This window comes from Phyllobates terribilis, unplaced genomic scaffold (genome assembly GCF_046119375.1).
Source record: "Phyllobates terribilis strain yellow unplaced genomic scaffold, ASM4611937v1 Scaffold_2__4_contigs__length_985480577, whole genome shotgun sequence".
Taxonomy (NCBI): Eukaryota; Metazoa; Chordata; class Amphibia; order Anura; family Dendrobatidae; genus Phyllobates; species Phyllobates terribilis.
The window spans coordinates 164,038,914-164,050,598 of NW_027362762.1; positions in this window are offsets into that span (position 1 = coordinate 164,038,914).

The following is an 11,685-nucleotide window of genomic DNA, read 5'->3' on the forward strand; positions in this document are numbered from 1 at the left end:
TAATTAAATTCCCATATGTTTCCAGAGATTTGGGCCTATTTTTATTTAGTGCTAATTTTATTGTCTTTACAAGGAGGCATTACTCACCGGATTCTCTGGTTAATGTCTTTTAGTCTGCTCTGCAATTTTACCCGTGTACTAAATAAAATGCCCATATGGCTATAACCATATTATGAGTCAAGAAAAATTAAAAACCGGATTACTCAGAACCACTGGAATAAAATAATAGCTAAGACTGACCTATTTTGATCTGGTGATAAGTATTCTTTAAGTCGATACCAGCTCATACTGAAGAAAGATTCACAAAATACTCTATATTAGGCCACGGCCCCTCTATTAGTATTCGGTCAGTATTTTTTTCTCAGGAGTGGGAGCCAAAACCAGGTGAGAATAATCAGAGAAAAGGTATAATAGAAACAAGTCACCAATTCTGCATTTATCACCCAATCCTGGTTTTGCCTCCCACTCCTGAGAAAAAATACTGACCAAATACTGATAGTGGGGACCTGGCCTTAGAGTGAAGATTATATAAATAGTCACTCGTTATCAAGAAACTATGGCTAAGAAAATAAAATGCATCAAAGTTTGGGGAATATTTGTAATGTGTACTTACATATCCAATTGAGGTGAATAATAAATCTTGGTTTAAAATAATATAAAACCCCAGACAGACCTGCAAGGTTTCTTAAACCCATGTGCTTTAAAAAATGATTTTTCTCTCTCAGTATTTCTAAAGACAAGGCTTCGTTCACATATTTTTTTTAGATCAGTATTTCCATTGCATGCTGGCAAATTCTTCCAACATACACTGTAGACAAAAATATTGGGGCAACTACACATTATACTTCAAGTGCTTTAATTACTTCTCATTCTAAATCCATATGCATTAATATGGATTTAGTCTCCCCTTTGCAGTTATATCACTTCCACTCTTCTGGGAAGGCTTTTGTAGTGTGTCTGGACTAGAGCGCCTGGCATGCAATCTCCATGTTAGTTCATCCAAAAAAGTGTTCGATGGGGTTGAGGTCAGGGCACTGTGTGGGCCAGAATCCAATCTCACCCAACCATGCCTTTATGGACCTTTATGGTTTGTGCACAATCATGCTGGACAATTTCCCTTTGCTGGAACTAAGGGACCTATGCCAACTCCGGAAGAACAACCCAATAGTTTTATACCTTCTCCAAACTTTACAGTTGACACAATGCAGTCATGCTGGTAAGATTCTGACATTCACCATTTCCTGGTGTGATTTCTCCACAATTTGTACTGCTTCCGAGGCCAATGGCAGTTTGCTTTACACCACTCAATCTGACACTTGGCGCTTGGTGGCATAAGGCTTGCACGCAGTTTCTCAGCCATGGATACCCATGCCATGAAGTTTCCAGCACAGTTTTTGTGTTGATGTTCCACCAAAGGTTTACAACTGTACAGTTATTGAGTCATAAGAGCACTGGTGACTTTTATTCACTATGAACTTCAGCACTCAGTGACCCTAATCTATAACTTTATATAATCTATTATTTTGTGGCTGAATTGTTGTGGTTCATAAACACTTTAAGTTTTCAATAATACCAGTCATAGTTGGTCAGGGAATATTTAGGAGGGAAGAAATTTCACAAACTGACTTGTTACACCTGTGCTGTCCTATTATGGCACCACACTCAAATTTAGTGAGCTCTTTAGAATGAGACATTTTTTCACAAATGTTTGTAAATTGAGACTGCACTGATTCTATACAGATGTTGCAATAGGACTTAATGAAAAACCTGAATTCAATTATTACTAGAGGTGTCCCAATACTTTCACCCATATAGTTTATATACGGTGTCCTGTTGTGACAAATGTTTGTCTTGTTGCCATTATTACAGTTATGTGCAAAATAATAGTCTGACATCACTAATGTGTTTAATTACTGTTTTGGGCAGAAAAGATCAACATGAGAAAAAAAATTAATGACTAAGGTGTAAGCAAGTAATGGGCAACTAACAGAATCAAGTCATAACATGCACACTTCTATTTGGGTGTAATTGACTCATTTAATGAAAATAGGGGTGTTCTAATTAATAGCACTATGGAGTTCAATTAGTGAGGTCATTCATTCTCTGAAGAAACATGTCAATTATGTCCCTTATTTAAAAGATGGCAGTAAATGTACCTGCTGTTTTTTGCTCTTTCTAAGTGAGTAAATAGTCGTTCCAGACAGTGTACCGAAGGAGGAAGAACTGTGTGATCAAGAAGTTGATTGGAGAGGGTAAAACATAAAGACGTGCAGAGAATAATTGCTCAGCTAAAAAGATTTCCAATGCTTTAAAATGGCAAACAAAACACATGGTAGAAAAAAAATACTGCCATCCACATAGATCATAGAATCACAAGAATGGCAAACAAGCTTCCAATGATCAACTCCAGAAGAACAAAAAAGATCTTCAGTTACAGTTGAAACCAGAAGTTTACATACACTATATAAAAAGACACATATGCATGTTTTTCTCAATATCTAACATGAAATCAGAATAAACCTTTCCCGTTTTAGGTCAATTAGGATTACCATAATTTTTAATATTTGCCAAATGCCAGAATAATGAGAGAGAGAATGTTTTAAGGCCTTTTTTTACTTCCTGCAAAGTCAAAAGTTTACATACACTAAGATTACTATGCCTTTAAACAATTCTGGACTGCCCATATGATGTCATGTGTTCAGAAGCTTCTTACAGGTTTTTTTGGCAACATCTGAATTAATTAGAGACACACCTGTGGATGTATTTTAATGCACACTTTCAACACACTGCTTCTTTGTGTAGTGTCATGGAAAAGTCTAAAGAAATTAGCCTAGATATCAGGAAGAAAATTGTGGACTTGCACAAGTCTGGCTCATCCTTGGGTACAATTTCAAGATCCCTGAAGGTGCCTCGTTCATCTGTGCAAACAATTATGCGTAAGTACAAACAAGATGGGAATGTCCAGCCATCATACTGCTCAGGAAGGAGACGGGTTCTGTGTCCCATAGATGAACATGCTTGGGTCTGACGTGCACATCAACCCAAGGACAAAAGCAAAAGACCTTGTGAAGATGATGGTGGAAGCTGGTAAGATTGTGTCAATAACCACAGTGAAACAAGCACTGTATCAACATGGGCTAAAAGACCATTTTTCCGGGAAAAAGCCATTACTCCAAAAGAAACATAAAAAAGCCGGATTAATATTTGCAAATATACACAGGAACAAAGACTTTAATTTTTGGAGAAATGCCTGTGGTCTGATGAAACTAAAATTTAACTTTTTGGGCATAATGACCATCGTTATGTTTTGAGGAAAAACGGAGAAGCTTAGAAGCCTACGAACACCATCCCAACCGTGAAACATGGGGCTGGCAGCATCATGTTGTGGGGTTGTTTTGCTGCAGGAGGGACTGGTGCACTTAATAAAATAGATGGCATCATGAGATTATGTGGCAATACTGAAGCAACATCTCAAGACATCAGCCAGGACGTTAAAGCTTGGGCGGAAATGGGTCTTCCAAATGGACAATGACCCGAAGCATATTGCCAAAATGGTAACAAACTGGCTTAAGGTTAACAAAGTCAATGTTTTGGAGTGGCCATCACAAAGCCCTGATCTCAATCCTATTGAATATTTATGGGCAAAGCTGAAAAGGCAGGTGTGAGCAAGGCGACCTACAAACCTGGATCAGTTAAACCTGTTTTGTCAGGAGGAATGGGCCCAAATTCCGACCAACTATTGTGACAACCTTGTGGAAGGATATCCCAAACGTTTGACCCAAGTCATTCAGTTTAAGGGCAATGGTACCAAATACTAATGAAATGTATGTAAACTTTTGACTTTGCAATAAATAATAAAAATGTCTTAAAACATTCTCTCTCTCTCATTATTCTGGCATTTAGCAAATATTAAAAATTATGATGATCCTAATTGACCTAAAAAGGGAAAGGTTTATTCTGATTTCATATCAGATATTGAGAAAAACATGCATATGTGTCTTTTTATATAATGTATGTAAACTTCTGGTTTCAACTGTACCTGTGAGTCCTACAATCATTAGAAGACGCCTACGTGAAGGCAAACTATTTGCAAGAAACCCTTGTAAAGTATCATTGCTGAAAAAAAGATGTGTTGAAAAGGTTACAGTTTGCCAAAGAACACATTGACTGGCCTGAAGAGAAGTGGCGCAAAATTCTATGGACAGATGAGAGCAAGATTTTTCTTATTGGGTCTAAAGGCTGTAGACAGTGAGACAACCCATAAACACTGAATTCAAACCACAGTACACTGTGAAGACTAAAACAGGTGTAAGCATAATGGTTTGAGGATTTTTCTCATACTATGGAGTTGGGCCAATTGATTGCATACCAGGCACCATAGACCAGTTTGACTATATCAAAATACTGGAATAGGTCATATTTCATAGAATCATAGAATGGTAGAGTTGGAAGGGACCTCCTGGGTCATCTGGTCCAACCCCCTGCTTCCTTATGAAGAAGAAATGGCCTTCAAATGGGTGTTTCAGCAGGACAATGAACCAAAACACATCAGAAAGTTGGCAACATCCTGGTTTCAGACCAAAAAGATTGATGTTTTGAAGTGACCAGCTCAATCCCCAGACCACAGTCTGATTGAGAATTTGTGTAGTGACATAAAAATGCTGGTTTTGATACAAACCTAAGAGTGTAAAATAACTGTGGAATGTAGTCCAGTCAGCTTGGGCTGGAATAACTGTTCGCAGGTGTCAGAGGTTAGTTGACTCCATACAACACAGATGTAAAGCAGTTATCAGAAATAAAGATTATATAGTACAACTAAATATTAGTTCAATGATTACCAGAAAAGCTAAGTCTAAGCAAATTTCAGTAAAACTGTAAATATTCAAGTTTGTAAATGAAAATGCAGACACTGATATTTTTTTAAGCAGCTTATTTCTTTTTCTTCATTTTAATAATAATAATAATCTTTATTTTTATATAGCGCTAACATATTCCACAGTGCTTTACATACATTATTGTCGCAGTCCCCATTGGGGCTCACAATCTAGATTCCCTATCAATATGTCTTTGGATTGTGGGAGGAAACCCACGCAAACACGGGGAGAACATACAAACTCCTTGCAGATGTTGTCCTTGGTGGGATTTGAACCCAGGACCCCAGCACTGTAAGGCTGCTGTGCTAACCACTGCACCACCGTGCCACAGTGGTTTTAAAATTGATGTTTTGTTCATGTTTTAGTTTGGAATTGAATGTGTAGAGCTCCCAGTGCCTTTGTGTATATGGAAAAAAAATGCTATTGTGAGGTGTAGCAAAGCGAGGTAGGACAGGGTTAAATCTCAACTCTACAGGGTTTGATTAGAGGCACCTGCATAGCTTTTTGCTAGAAGCAGAAAGTATGTTCACTTGGTGTGCTGGGGAACTGAGCAGAGTGTAGATTCTGCTGGGAGCTGCACAGTACCGTTTCTTGCGGACTAAACTGAGCCACGTGAAGTGCCAGGATTGCTGCACGGGTGAGAGACTGCGGTCTGTGTCTGTGAAGAGAGGTGAAAAGAGCTGTTTTTGCTGGTCTCAAAAATAACTTGAGAGACAGCTGGACAGGTGAGACCGCATGTGCCTGTATATGGACTGTTTATTTTCTTCGTTTATGCCGAAGAATGGCTGTTTGTTTTCCGTTCTGCTGGAAGTTTATGCACTTTCATAAACTGCACTGTTTAACCCAGAAACGACATGCCTGTTTGAATTCTACCAGCTGCCTAAAAGCGAGTAAATCCCTCCAATTGGTGCAGAATGCGGGCATGAAACCCCAGAGAGCACAGATGACCAGTTTGCTAATTTTATTTTGCTGGATAAAATCTGAATGTCCTGGGTGAAAGCATGATCGGACAAAATGGAAAAGATTGTGAAGTAACTGATGCAGGCCCAACAAGAGAACAACAAACTTCTGATGCAACAGTTTCAACAGCACCAGTGGCAATAGCAGTAGCAGATTACTCTCTTGGCGGAAACTGTCCGGGGACGGGAGATTTTCCGCCAGCCAAGGGGACGGTATTTGTGTGAGGTGGACAGTACGGGAGGCCTTGCAGAAAATGATTCTGAAAGATGATGTTGAGGCTTTCCTGACAGTATTTGGGAGGGTGGCAGACAGGGAAAAATTGCCCCGGAGCAATGGGCAGAGGTCCTGGCGCCGTATCTTACTGGGGAGCCACAGAAGGTTTATTATGACCTTGCCCTGCAGACTAGTGCAGGCAAGGACTACAACAAGCTGACGGCAGAGATTATGGTACTTTGGGCATACCCTAGCAGTCCGAGTGCTCCTCTGGCGCTACCAAAAAGACAAACTTACCGGGTCTCAGATGTTTGACCTGTTACCTGGTGAAATAATGGCTGCAGCCCGAGACATGCTCTCCAGCACAGATGGTGGAAAGCGTGGTAGTGGATCGATTTAACTATTCACTACCGAAATCCATGCAAATCTGGGTTGCCAAAGGAGATCCCCAGAAAACAGATGACCTAGTGAGCCTGGTGAAAAGATACTCTGCTACAAAGAAGGCAAGGGAGGCTGCATTCCTACGTCAGGGATACTCAAAAGAAGGGGACCTAGGCTATGTCGTCTCTGAATTTTACGTCTTCTATCCTTTGGATTACGAGCTCAGAGAGAATGAAGACACAGGACAGGATGTTTGTGTCTAAACATACTCTAAAAACTTTATTACAAAACACAGGGCTAATATACACCCTAAAGGCAGGAAACGGATTTGCCATATATGGTTCGATTATACAGTTTAGCTGAACAAGCGAAAAAAGCTAGTTTCTGTATGCTTTAAAATATTTAATTAGACTTATCTAGTTAGCAAGGTCATTTCATCTTTCTGCAAGAACACATTATTGCTACAAGAAGAAACCTCTGGCCAGGGAGAATCACGTTATCTTTTTAGCAAGGACACGCTATTGATAAAAGAAGGAACATTCATAGCTGTTGTTTTCACCTAAAATAACTGTCAGACTTATATAGCATAGATTGGGCCTTTAAACTTGAGGGACTCCATCTTCTGCTATAACATTCCATCCTTTTGTTCCTTCATTTATCAATACGAATTTCTATGTTTTCTTTTAGTACAACGCTGAATGCACATTAGAAAAAGCTTAAAAACCAAATAAACCGCAAGACACATTAGCAAAACCTGTAAAATAGCTTGTACTATACCAGCCAACCACCCACCAATAGCTTTAAACCAATTTGCGGGATTTAGAAAGAAAAATCTCTGTGTGGAATTATTGGCCAAAGTATCTGAACAGTTCACTCAAAAGTTTATCTCTTCCCATGAGACCGGGACAGCGAGAAAGGGTATGCTAGTGGACGTCACAGGGGCATGTGTACATATCCAACAATTAGCAATGGTCTGGTTTTGCTCCTTTAGTCCATCGATTAGAGCAAGATGGTGTCTAACGAATCTATTGTCGTCTCCATCCATGGTGCCTAACCTAGTCCATGCACCTGTGGTCGCAAGTATGCAGGTAAGTATAAACAATGTCATCATTCTTTGTCCGCTGGTTCTTCTAGTATCTTTTTGCAATGGGACGCGTGAATCCAGGTCTCTTTTCCCTCTAGCTTAACGGCTGTACTTGTGGTCAGCAGAACTTGAAAGGGTCCGTCAAACCGTGGATCTAGGCTTTTCCTCACGTGTCTTTTTATAACCACCCAGTCTCCAGGTTGCAGCGTATGGCTGCTAGAGTCTTGATCTGGATCTGGAAGAGAACTGAAGACATTATCATGTACTTGCTTAATCTTTTTGTGTAAAGCCCTCACATAGGAACTTAGCACATGGTTGTTCATTTCTAATGCTTGCGGATAGAAACACCCTAGGCTGGGTACGTTGCCAAACAATATTTCAAATGGAGAGAGTCCAGTCTTTCTATTAGGCATGTATCTTACTGAAAACAGCAAGCGGTAAACAGTCCGGCCATGGTTTTCCTGTCTCAGCCATGGCTTTCTGAATTTTTAATTTCAATGTCCCATTCAGTCTTTCCACTTTACCACTACTTTGTGGGTGATATGGGGTATGGAATGCTTGTTGAATTCCTAGAGCTGACATGACTTCATTCATTATTTCACCTGTGAAGTGTGTACCTCTGTCACTCTCAATTACCTCTGGTACCCCATACCTGCAGACCACCTCTGCAAGCAGTTTCTTTGCGGTTGCCGCAGCCGTGGCTTTGGCAATCGGGAAAGCCTCTGGCCATCCTGAGAACAAATCAATACAGACCAACACATATTCCCATGATCCTGACTTTGGCAGCTGAATATAATCAATTTGCAGTCTCTGGAATGGATAGAGGGGCCGGGGTGTGTGTTTGGGTGGTGTTTTAACTACTCTACCCTGATTATGTGTAGCACATATCATGCACCCTTGTACCAGGTTTTCAATACAGGTGGAGAATCCTGGTGCCACCCAATGTTTCTGCATCACACTCATGACACCCGTTTTTGATTGGTGTGTCGGCCCATGTAGTATCTGGGCAGCTGCTGGGTACAGTGCCCTTGGAAGGCATCATCGTGTCCCTTTCCCCCATACCCCATTTGCTTCATTCAGGCCTGCACCTTCCTTTAACCACTTATCAACCTCCTCCTTTTGAGCCTGAGCCTGCATTTGGGATAAGATGTCCTCCGACACAAAGGGGTTTTTAGGGGCACTTAACTGACGTACTGTTGACCCTTGTTGCGGCTTACAGGCTGCTGTTTTTGCCGCTGCATCTGCCATCGCGTTTTCTCTGCTTACCTGGTCGGTGCGTCTGGTATGTGCTCTTACCTTTATGACAGCTACTTGTTTGGGTAGTTGTAGCGCATCAATTAACTGCTGGACCGCATCAGCATTCTTAATGGGGTGTCCTGCTGCCGTCAGGAAACCTCTTGACTTCCATATTGGACCAAAATCATGCGATATACCGAATGCATACCTAGAATCTGTGTAAATGTTAACAATACTACCTTCCGCTAGTTTACAGGCCTCGGTTAGGGCCCTAAGTTCAGCTTCTTGAGCCGACTGGTGTGGGAGCATTGGTTCTGCCTTGATTACTGCATTGAGGGAGACAACTGCATATCCAGTATGGAAGGTACCTGAATCGTCCTGATGACGGGATCCATCTACAAAAAATTCAAAATCTGCATTTTGTAATTCATGTTCAAATACAGTAGGTAAACCTGCCGTTTCTTGTGCCATCATTTGTACACAGTCATGAGGAATTTCCTCTCTTGGATCTTCCTTAAAAAGCACAGTACCTGACTCCTCCTTTAGATCCGAGAGAGGTAACAAAGTTGCTGGATTCAGGGTAGTACACCTCTGTAAAGAAACATTGGGAGGCATTAACAGTGCACATTGTAACCTGAGATGACGTGCTGCTGAGAGGTGAGCGGGTTGCACTTGATTCAATATAGTGTAGACATCATGAGGTGTTAGAACGGTGAGCGGGTGGTCAAGAACAATTTCTCGGATTTATGGAGTAATAGTCCAACAGCATGCAGAGCACGTACGCAGGATGGTGCACCTCTGGCTACCGCATCCAATCTGCCACTAAAATAGGCAACAGGTCTCTGATGTTAGTACAAAAGGTGTTGGGGTAAGACAGTCATAGAGGGGCTGCATCAAAATAGAGACGGCATGAATCCACTGTCTGCAATAGGAAACAAGTCCAAGAAAAGTTCTGAGGGCTGCAACATTAATGGGGACGGTGAATGCCTGTACTGCTTGTTTGCGTGCATTTGTTAAATGACGAGCTCCTGGTGTAATGCAATGTCCCAAAAAGGTGACTGAAGATTTACAAAACTGAAGCTTATCTTTCGATGCCTTGCAGCCAGCGTGATAGAGAAACAACATAAGCGATATAGTTGCACTATGACATTGTTTCCTGGAGGGGGCACAAATGAGCAGGTCATCGACATATTGCAAAACAACGATATGTGGTTCAGACCATCCCTCCAGTATTTCCTGCAGACTTGTAGTGTACATTGTGGGTGAATTCTGGGCACCCTGTGGCAACACTGTCCATGTATATTGACTACCCTGGAATGTGAAAGCAAACAGGTACTGGCAGTCAGGATGTAATGGTACACTGAAAAATGCATTTGCCAAATCAACCACTGAAAAGCAAAGAGAGTTAGAAGTTATCTGTGACAGAAGAGTATGTGGGTTGGGCACAACTGGTGTTAGAAGTTCTGTGGCTTTGTTAACCAACCGGAGGTCATGGACCATTCTATATGTGGCTGGTTGTCCTGGCACGCTCTTTTTCTTTACTGGGAACAGGGGAGTGTTGCAAGGGGACTGGGTTTTGACTAGGACTCCTCTCTGTAGTAATTTTTGGACCTGCTGGGCTATGGCATTCTCCTGAGCCGAGCTAAGGGGATACTGCCTCTGTTGAGGCAAGATGGCTCCTGGTTTTAATTTCACCATTACTGGTTGAACTCTTAACCTACCAACATCTGTTTTGTCTGAGGCCCAAAAATCATGTGGTACAGCCTGCTCCAATATCGGGGGAAACTCATTTGTCTCTTCTATGCTGGCAATATCTAGTGACATAATTTTGCAAAGGGTACTTGGTTTTAAACCTGGGGTCATGGTGACAGTGCCATCGGGATGATACTCAATATGTGCTTGTAATTGGGACAACACATCATTTCCCAAAAGGTTACATTGGCCTCGGGGCGATACCATGAGCTGGCTATGTACAGTAGCTCCTTGAATTTGCAGGGGAATTCTTTTAGTGACAGGAAGCAGGACAGACGGGGAATTGAAGGGGGTGGCAATGACATGATGTGAAAAATCAGTGTCAGTATATGGCCAATCACCTTGCGTAATTACTGAATTGTCGGCCCCCGTATCTACTTGGAAATCGATTTCATGTCCCCCTGGTAGGTTCACCTGCACTATACAACTGGAAGTTGGGGGTAAGGAGATGAGGGGGTTCATGTGCAAGCTACCCTCATCCTATGGGGGCGTTTTTTGGTCGGCTGGAGGACCCGTACTCTGAGCATTTGGATACGGGTTGGTCCTACAGTTCTTTCTAAAATGTCCTGGCTTTTTACATCCGTAACACAGTTTCTGTCCTCCTCCTTCAGTCCGTCCTCTGCCTCTGTTGTTTCTGGGGGTCGTCTCTACTATATGTATTCTGGCAGCTCTTTTTGCCTGCGCTATGTCATGCTGTGCCCCCTGAGCTATTCTAGCTAAATCTTCTGCCTTCACTGATCTCCAGTCCGGTCTACTTGCTTTTACCTTCTCTGCAATCTCTTTCTTTAGTCCATTCATGAAAACACTTGCTAATACCCTCTCACTAGTCTTATTCCCGGGGTTGAACCTCATTTCTGACCAGGTTTTCTTTAATGCATAGAAATAATCCTTAGGATCTTCCTCCTTTCCCTGCACTCTATCTTCTAGTGTAACTTGCTTTTCTGCTTGCCTGTCTTGACATGCTTTTAGCAACGCTGCTGCGAATAGGACTCCAGCTGCTGCATCATTAGATTCTGCATCTATGGGTCCGGTCCTATTGGCATACTGTTTTTTTGTCTCATCTATCAACCTATCATAGCGGGCTTCATCTGCCCATTTTCCCTTAATTACCCCCTGCAGATCTATTCTAGTGGCATGGTACGTATTCTGTATGGTGGTGATCATTCTAGCAAAACCCATAGGGGA